The 21,433-nt window shown below is 44.9% G+C and overlaps 1 pseudogene; it reads right to left on the bottom strand.

The window, feature by feature from the left end:
• Window positions 1–2,908: 2,908 nt before the first annotated feature.
• Window positions 2,909–3,958, bottom strand: LOC118580448 (annotated as a pseudogene).
• Window positions 3,959–21,433: the final 17,475 nt, after the last annotated feature.

Genomic DNA, 21,433 nt, shown 5'->3' with positions numbered 1-21,433 from the left:
CGGGGGGGGGGGGGGGGGGTTGCACACAGATAAACAAGAAGGCGTGTTATTATACCCAGCTGAACAAGGAGGCAGGGTTAGTCTCTGTAAGAGAGTAGTGTTCAGCCACAATACCAGGAGAGAAAGCTACAAAGCACATTTCTGCACACACTGTCAACATTTGCATTCAGCCCAGAGGAAGGCTTTGCTGTCCACTTGAGCTTCACTAGGGGAAGGGTTTGCCATTCCCAGGGGGCTGAGGCATTGAGGTCTCTGACAAGGCTATGGCCCTTCAAGAACACACATTCACTCAGGACTTCAGCCAGTCTCTACACTCAGCTGTATTTATACACTGAATAAAATGTGTGCCAAAGACAAATGAAAATTCAAGATGAAAGACAGTGGTTTTAGATACATTATTGTCTCCATTTGAATGAAATCTGATCATCTAACTTTTAAAAGTCAATCCAACTGCTACTCATTCTTTCTTGACTGGTACCCCGCATCCCTTCTCTCCACTCCCAGTGAGTGTAGCTTGTGACCCCCTTGCTTCCTGATGGTCTCCAGCAGTGGTTTCTCATAAAACCATAAAATCATGTTCATTGCTACTCCCTAACTATAATTTTGTTACTGTTGTAAATCATAATGTAAATATCTGTACTTTCTGATGGTCTCAGGTGACCCATGTGAAAGGGTCGTTCAATCCCCCAAAGGTGTTGCCACCCATAGATTGAAAATGGGTGATCTAAAGTATGAGAAAGATGAACTGTTATGAAGAAAGATATGTGTGGTTTGGGAAAGAGGAATTTATGGGAGTCAATATAATATCAAGGCGTCTAGTCACCGTAGCTATAAGACTTTTTGTGCCCATCCTGCTTCTTATGACAAACAGTCCCTCTCTGTGGAGCTCAACTTGTAATAGTGTCAAGTGATACTCATTCAAACTCCCAACCAATGATATGCAGTAGTATACTCTCCTGGGCCGTGGTCATGAGCTGATAGACAGCTGCCACTATACGCCTCAGAGCCCACCCCATGGATATAGCTCTTTCCAAGTCTCCTCCTCCTAAAGGTTCCATCATTTTACAAAGCAGCACCACCAACTGGGGACCAAGTGTTGGAATCAATGAGCCTTTTGGAGACATTTCTTATTTCTTAAACCATCACAATGTTTTCAGCGTCCAATGGGGTTATTGCCACCTAACTCCCATTGTAAGTGGAGGAGCCTCCGTAGTTTTATGGCATAGTTGAAAGAGGATTCTTTGGCTCTTCCAGGGTTAGTAGAGCCCCTGTGTATGAGAACCAAATCCTCCAGTACCACACAGCATGCATGTTGGCCATTGGTTCTAGACATGCTTAGAAGCCATAGTATTTGTTCTCCTGGCTTCAGTCCATTGCCCTCCTCCAGGTAATACCACAGAGAGGAGCCCAGATGCAGCATTAAGAATATCCTGGAGGGAGCTGTCTGTAAGGTTGAGGAGAGGGAGGGTGGGAATGTTTCTGCCTCAGATTAACTCTCAGACATTATCATATGTCCTCTGGAATATGAAGGAACTTTTGAATATTTCACTGGCTTGCAACTCCAGGGCCACGGGATTGAGTATTGCTAGTTATGAGCTGAATATCATAGTTTGGTAAGGCGAAAGTATTTCCCTTAATTAGATAAAGATGTCTCAATAGTCCGGACAAGGTCATTTTGTGATGGATCTAATCTGAGAAGGTGCCCCCAAAAGATAAGAGTAATCAGACAGAAAGAAACCTTGGACTGGTGCCTGATTGCTCCCTTGAGATCTTCTCATCCATTTGAGGTCTTTAATGAATCCACAAAAATGTTTCCGAAGAATCAACTGGCATTTAATGCAAACCATAACTCTCCATGGTGGTTTGATCGTGGAACAATTTAGGAGTACAATTTCAAAACTTTGGGACATTTTCTAATCATCTTTCTTTCATTGGTTTATAGTTTAACTCCACTGTAGTTATTGAATGTTGTCAACATAATTTGAAGCCTCTAAAAATTTTTGAAAGCTTCCTTATAAGACTAACATAGGATGTATTTGGTAATGCCCACTGTTGACATAATGCATTGGCTCTCTCTGGTTAGTATCTAACTATACCCTTTATGATCTTTGAAATGCCCCCCTTTCTGAAGTTCTTACATGTAGTCATTATTATTAACATCATATAGCTGTTGGACTTTTATAATTTATTCAGTTTAACAATCTTCTAGGGATTCGGTTGTCTGGCTCATTTTTATTGTATGGGATTACTGGTAGAGTTGGCTTTAAAACCACCCATCTTTTGTTCTCTGCTGTTTGCTTTATAACTTGTTCACTTATTCTTTGTCCATGCATTCATTCTTCCTAGTCTTTTTTCCGATTAATCACATATTTGTATGGTTTTATTGCTTCATGTAGTTATTAGGTGTTTGGTTATAAGTGTCTGTATTATATTATATTCTTTTAGCATTTCTCTGGAGAGCATGTGATTCACTTAGTACAGTACGTCCACCTTTATATTGTAGTCATGTATTTTATCTAAATATGTTATAATTCTCATAAGACATTGTTGTGGCTGTTGGAACGTGAAGCAACCACGTTACATATTTACCTACTCTTCACATTTTTTAATGCTCTTTCTTTCTTTTAGTTACATGTTACTTTAGTCCGCTTTCTAACTCCTAAGTTAACTAGCTTATTTAAAAACTTAGTTTGGGCCTAGGATTCTGGGTGTTTTGGTTTAAGACTGAGCAAGCTTACAGCTTTGGGTGTCTAGAGAATCACACATCATGATGAGACATTACACCCAGAGCAATCCACTATTTTTTTCTTTTTTTTTAGTAAATAAAGCTAGTTTATTATACCCACAGCCCCAGCATCAATCTCTATAAATGCGACCTCTGAGGTACTTGGAGGAGCTGCTAGCTGCATCAGAACAGCATGCCTTCCAGTCCATGAACTTCTTATAAAGTGCCATAAACTTGACCACAAATGCCTCCAAGTGATCCACGGCTTTGCTGCCCAGCTGCAGTCGATGTTCATACTAGGTTGCCATCTGCAACGCTTCCCCTTCAGCTGCCCATCACAGTTACGGAAGAGCTCTGAGAGCAGGCCCTTCATTATTATCTCAGGAGGAGTACGGTGGGTTAGAAGCTCGTAGAGCCTGCCTCGGACTTCAAGGAGCCTTTGTGGAGTCGGCTGATTGACAGTAGCATTTGTAGTCTCCCTCAGATAAGCCTCCCAGTCTGTCTCGGGGATTTCTTGGGCTTCAGTGAAAGGGTATTGCTGTACTCTGCAAGCTTCACCGTAAGTAAGGCTTTCCTGAGGTTTCTGCAGGACTTCTGCCAGCATGTGAGCCAGCTTCGAAGGAAGAGCCAGACCCTCCATGTAGACAGTGGATAATACACTGCAAATATCTTCAGTGCTGGGAGCAGGCACACGAACTGCCAGGCACCTACTGCGTGGACGTGGAGTTACAGCACAAGATCAGCCTGCAGGAGGATATGCACTTCTCTAGGGTTCTGCACGGCATGCTGAGCATCCTTTGCGAGATTGCCCACCTCTGTCAATAATACCACTTTGAGGCTCTTTGTGAGCTACTTTCGGGCTGCTGTGACTGTGCCACTGTCTGCAGCAGCTCCTGAATTAAATAAACCCTGTCGCTGTTTTCCCTCATTGCTGGGATTAACTTCAAGGTGGTAGTCACTGGCAACAGTGCTAATTTCAATGTTTTTTAAAGATGGAGTTGTGATAGTTTGATGCTCAATTCTCAATTTTTTCCACCCCAGCACCATAAAGTTATCTCAGAATACACACAATTCTTGTCTTTTTTCCAGCACTTGATGGACCATATACTAACTAGAAGGTGAAGGGAATCGCCACACTGCACCAGGTTGCGCAACTGCGCCGCCTGTTCCTTGTGATAGTCCAGCTGGGCAAGGGAGCACGGCCGGTACTTGTCCACCCAGAGGCTCATGGCAGCTAGACTCCCACGCGTGTGCCCACCACCTAGACGGAAAATCGAGTTTTCCTGCGAGCGCCAAACCGCGCGTCCGCAATCCACTTCCATCACAAGCCAGGAAGCAAAGTGAGAGAGAGCCAGCAGCTTTCCACAAGCCATTTTGAGAGCATGCCCCCAGTGACCTAAAGACGGCAGAATACACTACCTCCTGAGGGTTCCCAGCGCTTCCTAACGGCAAGACCCTGTAGACCAGTCCTTAACACATTGACCTTTGCAGATCACTGAACATGCGACACACGTGATCACACATGATCAGCTTTTATGTGATCACTTCCCCTCATATGTAAATTTTCTCTAATTGTTCCAGTATTGCACATGGATGAAGACTTCTTTGCTCTCTAGTTGTCTTCATTCTAATGACATTGTAAATAAGTGTAGGACTATAGGTCGACAGCTTTTTTCCTCTTTGGAAAGGCAGAAGGGATGAGGCTTTGTCTCTGAGCAGAAGAGGTCTTCTGGCCAGAACTTTAGCTTTGGTAAGCCTTATATTGGCTCTTCTTACCTTTCTTTGTTCTCCAGACATAGCTCTCCTCGGCTCTGGATTCAGACCGCAGGAGCTGTCTCCTCAGTGCTAAGGGACTGTGAAGAACTTAACCCTGCACTTGGAGGTTCTGAGGCTGGCTCTTTTGCTTCACACCCTTTGCCTCATCACCGTTTCAAAGTCTAGACGCTGGCCTGCGGGGTGCTCAGCTGTTTGTCTGAATGGCAGGACTTGGTACGAATTTTTAGAACAAGTTAGAATTTTTCTCTTCAGCATCATGAAACCAGAATGACTTGTGTTATGCCTTGTAGAATCCTTCAGCCAAATGTCCCAGCCTTCTTTGCATAGTTCCTGAACTCAGATGTCCCATGGGGAAAACCAGCTAAATTTAACACAACTTAAGTTTCTAATTTCCCCCACATGACTGCCAAGTCCCACTGGTTTCTTTTTCTCCAAAACGATTCCTTCTTTATAAGAAAGGTCTAGTATTTTTGACGTTCAAGCCCAGAATCATAAAATGGGCCCAAAGAAAAAGACAGCTGGTCACTTACGGAGCCATCATTCCTTGCTCATTTTCTGAGATCTTTCCCGTGCTCATTTGTAATTTACCTCACTCTAATTCTTACAAAGGGGAGTCCAGTCTCCCATCATCTACTACACTTTTTTTCAGGAACAGAATTCCACTGATCTTATGCTGTAAGGATGAAGGCCACTAACATGGTCCTAACTTCAAAGAGTGAGGGGGCCTGGCCTGCCACTGGTGTTTGGGTTCCAGGAGGGGTAAATTCACACGTGGTCCGGACTTTGGCCTCCAGATGCAGAGGCTCCGGGAAACTGAATTAGCGCCGCCGTGGGTGGGAGCCGCTGCTTCCGCGTAAGGAGCAAGGCTGGTGGAAGGAAGGGGGCCTTGGAATAAACTGTGCTTGTCGTCATGGCAACAGTCTGAGGGGTGCAGTGCCTGGAGCCCTCCACTCTCCTGGATATGAATTTTCATATGATCCACAGGTGAAAAAGGAACACCCCCACAGTCTGTGGGTGCTCTTCAAACAAAATTAAATTTCATTCAGAAAATTAAATACATTTTCCCTCCAGGTATCATAGAAGGAAACATTTATTACACGGTTACTCCTAGTTGTATAGCCAAGTACTAGGATAATATCCATTCAGAACTGTGAGACTTTGAACCTGGAGTTTTGTATAGATAACTTCATTTTGCTGACAGTGTCCTTTTTCATGTATGTGTGTGTGTAACACTTTCACTATTCTATCCCTTTTTAGTCATTGCTATCATAGTATGGAGATTTATTATTTTATTCAATTTTATATATATATATATGTATGTATGTATGTATGTACTTTTTAAGAACAATATTAACATTTTAAACAAGAACCACACCTGTTGTTCCATGACTTTTTAAGCTTCAGTTCTTCATTATATTTTGGCCAATTGAAGGATGTCTTTAATTCACTTCCTTTAGAAGGTATATTGGTATTTCATAAATATTTGAGTGCCTGACCACATCTCCAATTATCTTTATGAATGAGAAGAACTCTCAGAATCATCCAATACATGTTTTGTTCCCCAAAATACATGTTTTGTTCCCAAAGTCCTAGAACAGAAAGCGGCTCTCTACTTGAGGATATGTGGGGTTCCTGGGAGCTTTGTAGAACACAGTGTTCATCCCTGGTCATTACAATGCTAGGACCCCCAAATATAGGAAGACCCTACCCTACGTCAGTAAAATGGGTCTTCAAGATATGGGGCTTCCCAAACACACAGCTATTTGGGATGAGAAATCCTTGTTTGCCAACCACATTGTCAGTTCCTATGTGAATTTTGTCTTTTACTGTTATCAATGTATGTATACATTCACTATATATATGTATGTATGTATGTATGTATGTATATGCATGCATGTATGTATTTGTTTTTGAAACAGGGTCTCATGTATCCCAAGCTATTCTTGAACTTATGTGGTTGAGGCTGCCTTTGAACACCTGATCTTCCTGCCTTTTCCCTTCTGAGTACTAGGAGGATTACAGGCATGTGCCACCAGACCGAACTGTATGGTGCTGGGGACTGAACCAGGACTTAGCATGCTGGGCAAGCACTGACTGGGCTACATCCCTGCCTTCTCTGTTTGTCTACCCACGTATTCTCTTCTTTCCCATCATCTCCCCTCTCTCTTACCCCGCATTCTCTCCATGCTGGCTGACCTCACTACTTCTCCCATTCTGACGATGGGGACGAGTCATCTGACATTTTGTAAGACAGCTTTCTGAAATGTCGTGTGGTTGATCTGGCAGTCTTATACCCTCCCATCTGCACAGGGCTGGGATTCCACAAAGGCACTGTCGCTTTAGTCTTCAGACAAGATCTGTGTGGCCCCCAAGGTGAAGGTTCCTCCAGGAGTACCCCTCCTTCTCTCGTTCTTTAGCATGCTTCCCAGTAAGTCTCATCATAAGCTAGGGTAAGCCAAAGTAGAGAAGAAACTCTTATAAAACCCCGGTCAGAGAGCAATAAATCCCAGCCCTTCAGGACGTGCACTCCATCCACAGTCCCTGCGGGCTGACAGGTCCTTCAGAGGAATCAAGCCGTTTTCACCTTGCCTTCTTTTTCTATGAAATGTTTGATAATCTTGGTCAACAGTTCCCCTGAGCCTGTTCTGTTTCCTAGTTTGGGCTTTGAAGTGGCTTTAGCCTGGACACTTCACTTTTCTGTGTCCAACCTGGCTAAGTGTCCCCAAATCCTGACATCTTTCCTGTACTCCAGGCTTCCGGCTGTCTGCCCTCCTCTCCTACAGACCTCCTCCTTTAGTGGGCTCTCTCTCTCTCTCTCTCTCTCTCTCTCTCTCTCTCTCTCTCTCTCTCGGCTTTCACTTTCAGCCTGCCCCTCTCTCTTTCTGACACTCTCCCTGATTCTCTCTTTCAGCTTTGTTCTCTGACTCTCGGGCTCCTTCTCACCTCTGTAATTTGTGGAATGACCCCCCTTCTAACCTTTCCGGTCCCCGCTGTCACCTGCACAGAGGCATGTCTCTGTATTTGTAATCGTGTAATCATGTAATCTTATGAGTTGCTAGAAACAGAAACCACCTCTAACTGGTAACAAAAAAAAGAGGAACTTACTAGAGACTGACAGAGATCTCTCACACACCGAGAGTTAAATAATAATGCACGGAACTGGCTCAGGAGTCCGGCTGAACTCAGGGTCAATGCTTCCTAGCTTGCCTGTTTTTGTCTTTTGGGTTTCAAGTCCCTGGATCCCATGTGTGCATAAAGATTCAGGGTTGTGCTTCGTAAATGAGACTTCTTTTTGTACGTCTATGTTTCCAGGACTGTCCCGGAGCTGCACATCACAGGAAACTCCAGCCCAGTCCTCCGACTTATCCTACACTAGATCCCTGGAACGGACTGCAGGAATGCCTGCCCTCCTCATCTTCCCATTGACATCTGCTGCTCTTCATGGCCCCAGAGTGGCACACTGCAGGAAAGGCCAGTCCTGGTCCTCAGACTCTCCCAACACTAACCCTACAGAGTCTCTTGCTTGATGTTTCTGTGTGGCTGGAACCGTTAGTCCCTCGCTATCTTCCCCCCTCACAGCATATCAAGTCACAATCCCACTAAACTAAATCTGCATGCAAGTAAAAACAGAAACACAACCAATCAGAAAACAAAAACAACCTCAGCAATAATTCACAGGAGTTTTCAGCTGGAATTCAGTTTTGAGTACAGTAAACAGAACTGTATACTTAAAGAATTGTCTATTCATCTCTCTCTCCCCATTGAAACATTTTGTGAGACCAAGTGTTGTGGCACACACCTTTAATCCCAGCACTTGGATGGCAGAGGCAGGTGGATCTCTGAGTTCGAGGCCAGCCTGATCTGTAGAGTGAATTCCAGGACAGCCAGGGCTACACAGAGAAAAAACAAAACACACACACAAAAAAAAAAGAAAAAGAAAAAGAAAAAGAAAAAAGAAAGAAAAGATCTTGTGGTACAGAGTCTGGGCTGATTTCTATTGAGGGCTACACACAAAAAGGTGACCAGTATCAACAAAGTCCTGACTTTGAATCTTGTGGTTTAACAGAAATCAGCGATGCCAGCTGTCTGAGTGCGCTGACCGAGAGGTACCAGGGTCTGTGATGACAGTTACTGGAAGTCAGCAGCACGCCCTGCCCTCCCTCTCCCCGGGAACTGATGCTTGTGTGGAGGTCAGACCAGGAATGAAGGTGTCTGGAAGGGAAACAGCTTCTTCCAGACAGCCAGCAGGCTGTGCGTGGGCTCCAGGGAGCCTGGTGCGTTTGAGGAACTGTGAGTCCCACGTTTGGCTCAAGTGAGCATTGAGCACTTCTGGGAGGAGACCATGGCGCAGCAGGTGGGGCCCTCCAAGTGAGCAGGTGACAGACTTTGCTGGGAAATCACTGCCTGGTTTTTAAGTGACAGTGTAAGATGCTCTTGTTCAGGGTTTAAAATGATCTGCCTGGTGGCCGTGTGGAGAATGTCTGGGAAACACTGGATGAAATCTGGAAACAGCCACATGAAATGTCCATCATTTTCTCATCACTCCATGGTTATTTTCTTTTTAAACCTGTCAGTCATCCTCATTTCGAGGTTGTCTGAATAAAATAGCAACAACGTCAAGGCAGGGATTTGCCCCAGATAATGAAACCATGATGTCAAGTATGAATCAAGGATAACTCCGAGGTTTCTCACCCCAGCAAGTACGCAATATTGGGGTGAGTGTGTAGCGGTGCCCTTTACCTCTCTCTTCCTGAGCAGGCTGTCCGGTGAGGAGGAGCCGTGGTGGGTTTGCCCTTTCCCCCAGTTTCTAACTCAGTGTACGTGTTTAATAGATCCCTCTACTACATCTCCATCAAAATGTGATTGCCATTCCTTTCACATGCTTGTTTGTCTTTTCTAAAAGCCTGTAGATATTCTATATGGAGAACTGCAGAGAATGCCGGAGTTAGGCACTAAATCACCCTGAAAGGTGTCCCTCCAGGTTCTGGGGCATTACATGACTCACTCGAACTCAGAACACATGGAGACTTCTTAACTGGGATTTTAAACCGTGGCTATTGATTCTGATGGAAGGAGAGTTGGAATCTGTCTGTACATCAGTTTCTGGGGAATGGAAAGGCGAATATGTTGGACTCAGAGCTTAGAAGGAACACACCAGGGGCCCGCATAGCACAGGGCTAGAGCTTGTTAACACAGCCATGTTGGGTGTGTGATTATTTCAACAGGAAACATGGCATGTGGTTCCAGGATTGCAAGCTCACAGCAGCATAAAACCTCATTTTCCTATAAGCAGTTAAGCAACGTATTCCTTTTCTTTTTTTCCTTCCTCCCTCTTTTTACCCCTTTAGTGTTTTCAAGGCCAAGCACTGTTCATGGTGAGGAAACTTTAAAAAGCAGCGTGGATGTTATTTCTCCTCTCCTGGAGCTGGGAGACAGACAATCCCATAAATACAGTAGACACTGGGACAAATTCCTTGAAGAAAAAGGACAAATTGCCAGGTACAGAGTAGTAGGCCAGGGTAGGCCTCCTTGAGGAAATGACAATTGATCTGACACCTGGGATTGCCACACACCCCCACACACCCAGACCCCCACCATGAGCTCCAGGAACCTTCAGTCAACAGGAGTAGTGTGCACAGCAGAACCTGGAGAGGAAAGGGTGTGTGGAAGAAGGGTGATCGGGATGCACATGTAGGGGAAAGGGGCCACAGAACAACACTATTCTGGAGAAACACTTGGAAGTCAGTTACTGGCCCTCTAGGTCTTAGAAGTAGTTTCAGAACTCAATCACCATCGATTGAAGGGCTTTGAACTGTAATGTAAAATTATTTAATTAAAATTATTTAATAATTATTTATTTACCACAAGACTGTCTCTACTATAAGGAGAGAAGCCTGGAACAGGCTCAGGGAGAATGAGGAGGAAGCTCTCAGGGTGTGTCAGTGGCGTGGATGTGGCGTGGTCATGGAGGGAAAGAGAAGGTGGATGGATGGATTTCAGAACTATGCTAATGGCTGGAAAAGGCAGACTTGGTGTTGCAGTGGGTGTGGTGGTGAGAGGGGGTATCCAGAGATAACCTGCAGGTCTCTGGCTGAACAATTAGGCAGACGATAATACCATTCAGTGAGTGGGACAGGTCAGAGGAGAATCATGCTTTCAGGAAAGGGCCAGGAGATCCATTGCACAGGTGGAGAGTCCTGTGTGGAGGGCCGCATGGCTTTGGAGTTGAGTCAAATTAGATTAATAAGTGTGAAAGTAGTGTGTATAAAAACAGAAAACACTGAAGTCACTAAAATTCATGAGTTAATCTAAAGGGGCAAGAGAAGGGTCAGGATAGAAGCCTGCAGACATCTGATATCAGGATGACTGAGTTCAGACCCTCAGGACCTGTGTAAAAGGTGGGGTGTGGTGCTGTGTGCCTGGAACCCCAGTCTTGGGAGACAGAGCATGGAGCCTGGCAGATTCCTGGAGCTCCTTGGCCAGCCAGCTTAGCTGAGTCCATAAGCTTGAGGCTCAGTGAGAGACCCTCTCCCAAAAAAATAAAGGTGGGCGGGCTGGTGAGATGTCATTGGGTAAAAAGTGCTTGCAGCAAAGCTTGATGATCTGAGTTCGGGACCTGGAATCCATTAACGGTAAACGAGAATAGCCAGTCCCCAAAGTCATCTGATTTCCACACATGTGCCGTGACAAGGGCCACTCACAACACACACACATACACTACTACTAATAATATTTTTGTTTTTAACTTTTTCATATATGTGTACTGTATTTACATCATTTCCTTCTTCTCCTTCCTCCAACCCCTTCCACATACCCCTACTCACTCTCAAATTCATGCCTCTTTTTATTTTATTATTATTATTATTATTATACATATGTGTGTATATATAAGAATAAATGTATAACTATAACCTGCTCAATCCATTTAGTATTATTCACATGTGTGCTTTTAATGTTGACCTCTTGACACTGAGTAACCAAATAGGGGCCTCACCGCTGGGGAAGACTACTCTCCCTCTCAGTGGTTATTAATTGCCTGTAGCTCTTCATCTAGCATGGGGCCCCCTGAGGTTTCCCCCATCCACCATGGCATGTCAACTGGAATCACTGTTTAGCTCTCGTTACCATAGCTATGATGAAACACCACGACCAAAGCAACTTGGGGAGGAAAAGGTTTATTTGGCTGATGCTTCCACATCACTGTCCATCATCACAGGAAGGACAGGCACTCAAACGATGCCAGAGCTGAGGCAGGAGCTGAGACAGAGGCCATGGCTTGCTCCCCATGGCTTGCTCCACCTGCTTTATTATAGAGTCCAGGACCCCCAGACCAGGAATATTCCCCTCAATCACTAATTAAGAAACTGATCTACATACAGGCTTGCCTACAGCCCGATCTTATGGAGGCATTTTGTCAGTCGAGTTTCCCCGCCTCTCAGATGACTCTAGGTTGACATAAAACTAGCCAGGACGGCAGCTATCATGGGAAAGGATTTAAATAATAACAGTGGAGAGGAATCGAGGGAAGATATGCAATATTGACCTCGGGCTTTGGCAGCTGCGCACACATGTACATTTACCTCTACACGCATGTGTACGCATGAGAGAGAGAGTGTTGGGAGAAGAAAGTGTTTGCTAACTCCTGAACTGTGCTGAGATCTCTATAAATTATGCAAAGGCTCGTTATTTGGCCACATGGAGAGCACAGTGTTGGAAAAGAGCAGTTGGAGGTAGAGGAGGGATGGCGGGGGAAAGCAGTGTACTGCTGCAGTGCCTGTGAGCAGGAGGCAGAAGTAAAAGTAGGGTGTGTACAAGTTTTCAACAAGAGTGATTACTGCTGCTGCCCTGTGGCTGGCCTCATGCCAGCTCTCCCCCCCTTTTCTTCTCCAGTCTTTTCCTCTGGGCAGCTGGAGATTTACATCTTGCCTGCCCTGGGGATTTTCTAAAGAAGAAAACTGTGAAGGAACATAGGGAGACAATGGTGAGGGCCGGAGAGCTACCTCAGATCCCACAGTGTTTGCCTAATATTCCCAAGGCCCAGCATTTGATTCCCAGCACTGCAAAAAGAAAAAAAAAAATGTAATTAATACGTGATGAGTCTTAAACACCAACAACATGCTGGCCTGGTGTGGTGGCATGTGTTTGAAATTCCAGCAGTTTGGGAGGTGGCAGGAGTAAGGTCAGGGATTCAAGGTCATGGTGAGGAGGCTGGATAGTTCAGTCAGTAAAGTTCTTGTCTTACAAGCATAAATACCTGAGTTTGCTCCCCAGAACCCACATAAAAAATGCTGGCATGGTGGCATGCACTTGTAATCCCAGAGTTGGGGAGGTAGAGACAGGTGGGTTCCTGGAACCCACTCAATAGCCAGCCTGGCCTGCAATGGGCAGCTCCAACACAGTGATGAGCTGTCTCAAAAAACAAACAAACAAACAAAACCAAAAGGCGGCGGCAGATGACAAGCCACCCTCTATGTACAGATCATGCAAACACTTGTGCATGCGCGCGAGCAGAGAGGCACACGCATGACTGCTAAGCTTTCCGTTTCCAACAGGCTTCGCTTAGCCAGCCCTCACTTTGGACTCCTACATCTTACCTTCTGCTCTGGCTATTTGCTCTGTGGCTAATGCCTGAGAGATTCAGGTCTTCTTGGCGTTTGTGTCCATGCCACCCACCGCCAGGGGGTTAAATGGAAAGGATGATAGAAATTGACAGATCAATCCTTTACCCTCTCATCCACTGGGTGGACGTGCTTGAGGCAGATTTCATCAGTCCGATCAGAAGGGACAAGAATCGTGTGTCCTGGGTGATCACCTACCTACACACCAGCATTTGAGACACGGTAGAACATGACAGGAAGTAGAAGAGGGAAGGCACGCCTGGTACAGGCCGCCTCGGAGACAGCGAGCGGAGCCGACTGGAGACTGCCCGTTACAAGGAGGGAGGATATTTCCTCTGTGTGACACCGGGGCCGAGTAGGATGAATTAGGGGCAGATCTGTTTGGAGTGTGGACCTTCACGAGTGAGAGGCTGCCTGTGTGCATTAGTGTGGGTTCAACCAGAGAGGAGGAAAATATGTATCACTTACTGAGTATGTGTATCTATATTTGTTCCTATAGGGAAATCTGTTGCAAAATCTGTTGCAAGGCACAGACTTACATATTGGTGAGGGAAACTCCAGAACATATAGCAAGCAGATGGCCAGGAAAGACAGACTGGAGTTCCAGGCATAGAGTGGAACTTCTCCAGACATAATGTCTTCGTCAGAGATACTTTGGTTCTATTCTTAAGGCCCTTCAACTGATGAGGTCTACCCAATCATTCATAGTCAACTGGTTGCATATTTTAACCACACCTACTAAATGCCTACACAGCAACACCTTGGTTAGTGTGGACTGATTGTGCATGCCATGGTCTAGCAAAGTCTCCCAAGTTCATCACACTGTGAATTTTATGACTAGAGATGGCCTACAATAGAAAAATGTTCAATTTAATTAATTAACTAAAATAAAAAATTTAAAGAAAAATGTTCAATGACAGAATGGTTTCTGTGTTTTCTTATGTAACAGCTACTAGCCATGTGTAGCTATTGAGTATAATGGGCTTATACAACTGAGAAACTAAATTTTGGATTTTATTTCATTTTAACTTAAATCACTTCTGAAGTATAAGTTAGGGTGATCAGTTGAGGATATTATTGCCAGTTAAAAAGAATAAATTCGCTGGGCAGTGGTGGCACATGCCTTTAATCCCAGCACTCAGGAGGCAGAGGTAGGCAGATCTCTGTGAATTTGAGGCCAGCCTGGTCTACAGAGCGAGTTCCAGGATAGCCAGGGTTACATGGTGAAACCCTGTCTCAAAAAAACAAACCAAAAAAACCCAAAACAAACAAACAAACAAACACACAAAGAATAAATGGATCGCATTGATATCAAAGGGCGTGGTGTGCACAGTGGGGCTTTGCACCACAGCTATCACTGTCCGTGCTGAATTTTCAGTCTCTGGGATCACCTGAGACAGCTAGTCTACCAAGCAGCTCACACAGTGTAGGTGCGCATTTCAGTGTGGAGCACACATCAGGCTGCTTGTCCGTGGGCACAGGGCCTTTTCCTATAGTAAACATGCCAGAAACAACTGGGACACATTCACTGAATCCCATCCTCTGACAGACGGGCTGAGTCACAACTCATCATTGCTACGAAAACATATGTGGTAGGAGAAATGCCCTTTCAAAAACCACAGTGATTTCTTCAGAGTCAAATAAATACACATGGACCACCTTCCCCAAACACAAGTCAGTGAGGCTGGAGCTCATCAGTGGCTACACATCTTTCTAGAGTTCTTAGAGATGGAAACGTTACTGAGAATAATTCTTGGATCAAAAAGATTCAAAGAAGTTTCACCTTAACTCAGACAACTGACAGCAAACTACTAGATATTAGAGCAGGAGATGCGGCCAAAGCCTCACTCAAGAACTTTGCCCGCTGTTTTCACAAAATTAGAGGGGGAAAGAGCACATGCAAATACACATTCAACTCTAGAAGCTGCAAATTCAAATTAAACTTGCAAATTCAAATTAAACCAAAGAAAAGCAAACATAGGATTTAAGACAAAAATAAAACAAATATGGAATTGATCAGTAAAAGTTGACCTTTTCTTTCTTATGTATTTCCAGTGCTGGTGATTAAAATAAGGCCTGTCATTCCAGGCAAGCGCTCTACACCCCCGGCTAGAGTCAGGGTCTCATTAGCCCAGGCTAGCCACATCTCCAGCTAGTATCAGGGTCTCATTAGCCCAGGCTGGCCTCAGAATCACTATTTAGGCAAACCATGAATCCTTCTGCCTCCACCTCCCAAATGTTGAGATTACAGGTTGCAAGTCATGACTGGTGAGGCTTCTGCTTTAAGATATATCTGCAAATTTCTGCATAAGAAAAGAGAAAATGGAAAATACTGTTTTAGGAATGAGGAAGAATAAAGGTGTGGAAATATTCATGTGAATGTAAAAGTAGCTGATATTTATTAAGGACTTTCTATGTTACAGACACTGTTGTTGAAGTAAAGTGCAGCTCAATAAATTACTTTTTTTAAAAAAACAATGTGTGTGTGCTGGGCTGTGTGATGCACACATGCCTTTAATCCCAGCACTCGGGAGGCAGGGGCAGACAGATCTCTGTGAGTTTGAAGGCAGCCTGGTCTACAGAGTGAGTTCCAGGACAGGCTCCAAAACTACGCAGAGAAACCCTGTCTCAAAAAAAAAACAAAACAATGTGTGTGTGTGTGTGTGTGTGTGTGTGTGTGTGTGTACATGTACATGCATATGAGAGTGCCTGAGTGTATGCATGTGCACCACATGCATGCAGGAATCCATGGAGACCAGAAGTAGACACTGGATCCCCTGGAACTGGTGTTACAGGCAATTGTGAATCACCATGCGGGTGCTGGGAACCAAACCCGAGTCCTCTGCAAGAGCATCCCTAAGTTCTTCTTGCAACAGAATATTATGCAGCCATTACACAGAAAAAGGTAAAGTCACATCTAAAACACTGAAAGTTATCTACACCATACTGACACCGGAAGACAGTTTACAAAACAGAATGCACGTAAGAGCTAATTAAAAACTTTGCGAACTTCTCTATCTATGCTAATTATCTGTGTTTTGTTAATGATTTATTTATTTATGTGTATATGTGTGTATCTGTGACTGTATGCTATGTGTGTGGGTACCTATGAAGGCCAGAAGAGAGTGTCAGATCCCCTGGAGATGAAATTACAGGTGTTTGTGAGCTGTGGGTGTTGGGAACGTAACTCAAGTCCTCTGTAAGTGCAGCAAGCATTCTTCACCAGTAAGCCATCTCTCCAGCCACAGATAGCAACATTTTAAAACCCAGACCGGCCTCGGGATTAGAACTGGATGAGAACTTTCCTATTCTACCTTATCCATTTTCTATTATTCAGCTTTTTCTTACTATCTTCACAAACAGGTTTTACTAAGTATATGGGTGATACTTTAGAACCTCTATGTATGTTCAACAGAGAACTGGCTCCCGGAAGTCACTGTGTGGAGAACATTATTTCACTTAGGGAGCATGCAAGGTGGTCAGCCACAGGCATTTCTGTTGTTCCGAATTATTCATCGGCCACACTTTCAAAAGACACTTGGTGTGGCTTGTACCTGTTGTATTTAGTGGTAGTTGTCATCAAGCTCTGTTATAAATTAATAAATTAATGGTCTTGGTAATGGCACACGCTGATACACGGATGAAAACCAATGATGAATTTCAGTGCCTGAGGGGTTAGGTTGAGCTATGCAGATTGTAACTGGCTCCTAGACTGTGCCATGGGAAACTCAAGTTGGGCAAGACCTTTTGGTGGCCATGCAGGAGGGACTGAGGGTGATGTCCTTGTCAACAGGCACAGGCCTGGAGCAGGCAACTCCAGAGCCATCCCACCTCAAATTCTCTCTACCAGTCAGCCTTGCCTGGGGCCTGGACTGTTTTGTCTAAAAATTTTATTTAAATTTATTTTATGTGCATTGGTGTAAAGGTGTCAGATCCCCTGGAACTAGAATTAGAGACTGTTGTGAGCTGCCATGTGGGTGCTGGGAATTGAACCTGGGTCCTCTGGAAGAGCAGTCAGTGCTCCTAACCACTGAGCCATCTCTCCAGCCCCAAATTATTATTTTTTTATGTGCATTGGTATTTTGCCATTAGTGTCGGTCCCCTGGAACTGGAGTTACAGACAGGTGTGAGATACAATGTAGGTGCTGGGATTTGAACCCGGGTCCTCTGTAAGAGCAGTCAGTGCCATCTCTCCAGCCCCTGTTTTACTTTTTACCTTAGCATGGTTTTAGTTTCCCCTATGCCAATTTCAGATCTGGTTATGCTGGCTTCTGGCATAGGCCTTGTATTCATTACATTCCTGTTGAGAATTTAAACCCGTGTCCTGATAATGACTTCCAGTTCTGCCTGAGAATGGCAACTTGGAATATCAGCCATCTGTTCCTCCAGGGTAGGAAGCACGGGCTATCATTCTGCTGCTCACTGACTGAGTGACTGGCGGGAGAATTTCTGACTTAAAAGGAGTCAGCCAGATTACATCATTAATCAAATCTTACTAAGGTTCTCTCACGCTCCAGCTCTTATTTCCTTTCTCAGCAAGCATTTCTCTTCCTTGGTGAAGAAGCACATGCCATTGTGAATTAGGGCTAGCCCCAGGCCTTGCTACCATAAGCTCGGGCCCTACTGCAGTTTCTGGCTGGACTCTTGAAGTCTAAGAATGAGGATCAGCCCGTCTGGCAAGTGCTATAGAAATCCACTCTAGGGTGGTATCATACAATAGAAACTTCACGGTATAGGGACTTAAGGCTAGTGGTGTGTGGAAGGCAGGGCTAGTGGGAGAAGTGTCGCTGGGACACATCTTCAAAGGCTACTATCTTGGCCCAGCTCCTTCCTGCTACTCCTGTTTCCCGCTGCCATGAGGTAAGCAGCCCCCTTTACAACATGGCCCTGCCATGACAATATTCTGTCTTGCTGGGCATCCAGAAACAGAGCCAACAACCACAGGTCAAAGCCTGTGAGGCTGGGAACCAAAGTAAGCCTGCTTCCCTTTTTTGTCCCAGAGACAAAAACCAAAGATTCTATATAAAGAAGGTAAACAGAGCAGGTGCAATGAATCGCAACAGCGTATCATTTACCCTATTAGATCTGAAATAGTATCATTTCAACATGTAATAAATACTAGAAACATTGAATTACATTTTGAGAAGAGTACCTGTGGTGGTAATCGGCTCCCATAAGCTTATGGGAGTGGCCCTAATGGGAGGTGTGGCCTTGCTGAAGGAAGTGTGTCACTGTGAGAGAGGGCTTTGACGCCTCTTGTTTAAGCTTGAATCAGTGTTACAGTCCACTCCTGTTGCCTTCTGATCAAGATATAGCCAGCACCATGTCTGGCTGCATAAGAGCCGGGTGGTGGTGCACGCCTGTAATCCCAGCACTCAAGAGGCAGAGGCAGGTGGATCTTTGTGAGTTCGAGGCCAGCCTGGTCTACAGAGTGAGTTCCAGTAAAGGCGCAAAGTTACACATAGAAACCCTGTCTCGAAAAAACAAAACAAAACAAAAGAAAGAAAGAAAGAAAGAAACCCTAACTAAGACAGGAGCCATGCTTCAAAACCTGCTGTGTGTTTTATACTTTCACCACATCTCAGGAGCAACAGCACTCCAAGGGCTTGATGCCTTCTGCTCTTTCTGGGCAGTGCTCTTGTAGGATGCTATGGAATCTACCGTTAGAACCATTTTTCTTGCCACAACATACCAAAGAAATACAATAATACCCTACGCTAACAGTGACTCCCTAAGGCTACCTTTTCTGGAAAATGTCTAAGTGGTCCAGCATAGTTTAGGAGAGCTCTTACAAGATAGTGAAGTAGTCCAGCATAGTTTGGGAGAGCTCTTACAAGATGATGAAATGGACATAAAACATCTGGTCAAGGACAACTGCTGTATTTTGGGAAGGAGAGTCAACTTCGAGTATAGCTCCATGTCCTGCTCACACTCATCTACCATCTGATTCCTATGGACTCCAGGAGACCAGGCAGAGGGAGAGGTGGTAAGAAAGAAGTGCAGCACACTGCCTTGGTCATCCTCAGAACATCAACAGCATTCTTTCAGGATCTCTGTAATAGAATAGACTTCAAATCCTCAGTAAGGGGTGGTGTGTTCTGCCTTCAAGTTTCTACAGAACATTGTCCAACCTCAGTGTGGTCTGGGACAAGCTGTGTCTGGAATAGCAATGCCAGTTGGAGGTTGAGGGAAATAGTTAAATGACTAAAAGAAACACCTTTGTTCAGTGAGTACCAGAGACCGGGAACTTCTAGACACACTGGTACAGTGGCACATCAGTGGGACCTGAGCTACATGTAAATGTGGAAGACAAAGCCAGCAGAATATAGTTTATTGTTGTCAGAGTGACTCATGATGTTATTTTTTTATATGAGTACAGGAGAAAGATCTGGTGGAGATATCAGGGAAGGCTACACAGAGCTGGGCAGGGTTGAGCTAAGCTTGGTAGTTTTGATTAAGCAAAGTTGGAAGAATTTGAGTGGAATTGGGAGACCTCAGGGAAAGGAAACAGCTAGGCCAAAGTGGGTTAAAAACATCTGGGCAGGAGCAGTGTGGTCTTGAAAGAAGACAGAGGCATACAGTTGCCAAAGATGAGCACAATCAGGCCATATTGGTCCTGGAATACAAGGCTTTAGACTTTGAATTCTCCTTTATATGAAATGGGGAAGGCTTTTGAGCAGGGCAGTATTGTGATTAGATTGCAACTGTTGTCAAAGGGGAAATAATTTTGCAGCTAGACATAGATAAAAATATTTTGACGAGAGGTTATAACCATGAAGACTGGCCTTGTCCGCAGGAGAGGGTCAGGACCTACGTGAGCATTGGGAAGTAGAGGGGAGGGGGTATAATTGACTGCACTTTCCACCAATGATTGCAGAGATGGCGTCTGAGTTTCTTTTTATTGCTATGACAAAACACCATGACCAAGACAGCTCATAGAAGAAAGAATTTAGTTGGGTTTATAGAGGATTAGAGTCCATGATGGGGTAGCAAAAGCATGGTGGGAGGAACAACTTGCAAGTTCACATCTTGATCCACAAGTAAGAGACAGAGAAAGTGTGAGAAAGCCTGCACTGGGAATAGCACTGGTCTTTTGAAACCTCAAAGACTGACCCCTGTGACACACCTCCTCCAACAAGGCCACACCTCCTAACCCTTCCCAAACAGTTCCACTGGGGACCAAGTATTCAAACATGTGAGCCTGTGGGGCCATCCTCATTCAAACCACCGCTGATAGGAAGGAAGAGGGGAAAGGTAATGGTTAGAAGATAGGTGTGAGGAAGAAAAGAGATGAGAGACTGGGGAAAAAGAAGAGAGAATCAAGAATGAGAGGGGAACGGAGTGGGAAGCTGGTATAATTGACACAATCCTATGACCCCAGCACTTGGGAGGCAAAGGCAGGAGGGTCACACTAAGTTCAGAGCCAGTGAGGTCACAAAACAAAACAAAGAAGCAAAGGAGAGGAGGGAGGAGGAAGAAGGAAAAGGGAGCCACTGACAACCCCAAGGCTTTGAAGGTGGCAAGGCACAATGGTGGAGTCCTTTTAGGGAAACACCAGAATAATCTCTGCAGAGTGTGCTCTGGGTCTTGGGATCGCCTCCCCTTTTGACCCACACATTGGAACTGAAGGTGATGGTCATGTTTGCTTTGACTGTGACCCTTTTCTGGTTGTTACTGGAGGGATTGTGAGCACCAGAACAATTATCGTTTATAAACAGTCCCACAGTAAGGTGAGAAAACACCTGTTGCTAGGAGACAGTCTACAGTCTTCTGCTGAGAGAGGGAGAGAGAAGTGGTTATACCTATTAAGTCAGCTAATGCTTAAAAGAGATTTTCAACTCAATCCAAGGCAAATACTGTCCAAATTTTAGATTGCTCTTGGACAGAAATTGAAGTGCTCTAATTCCTGGGCAGCCCCCGAAGGTAGCAGCACCCACCTTTTCATGTCAGCAGTCACTGGGCAGGTCTCTGCTAGGCTGGGTGGCACCTTGGGTGTGTCACAAATGCAGCCTTGGGGCATTTGGCCCCTGTGCCTGGTGCTGTGTCTCGCCTCCACCAGCCTCAGGCAGGTGCCCCCGTCACTCCCAAGTGGTGGATTCAAAGCCAAGACTCAGAGATATGGCTGGAAATGACATCGAAAACCGTCTGCAGGGAAGTCTAGGCCCTCACTTCACACTGTTGGGCCAAAAAAGAGGAAGAAAGGGGAAAATGGCAGAATTTTGTTTCATTTTGTCTATGGATTATATTTTGACCACTTCATGGTTTCTTTTAGTTTTGGTATACTTTGTGGAAGGGATACAGCAAGACATTTGGA

Source organism: Onychomys torridus, chromosome 3 (genome assembly GCF_903995425.1).
Source record: "Onychomys torridus chromosome 3, mOncTor1.1, whole genome shotgun sequence".
Lineage (NCBI taxonomy): Eukaryota > Metazoa > Chordata > Mammalia > Rodentia > Cricetidae > Onychomys > Onychomys torridus.
The sequence above is the reverse complement of the archived record's forward strand: the minus strand, read 5'-3'. Positions and strand labels throughout refer to the sequence as shown.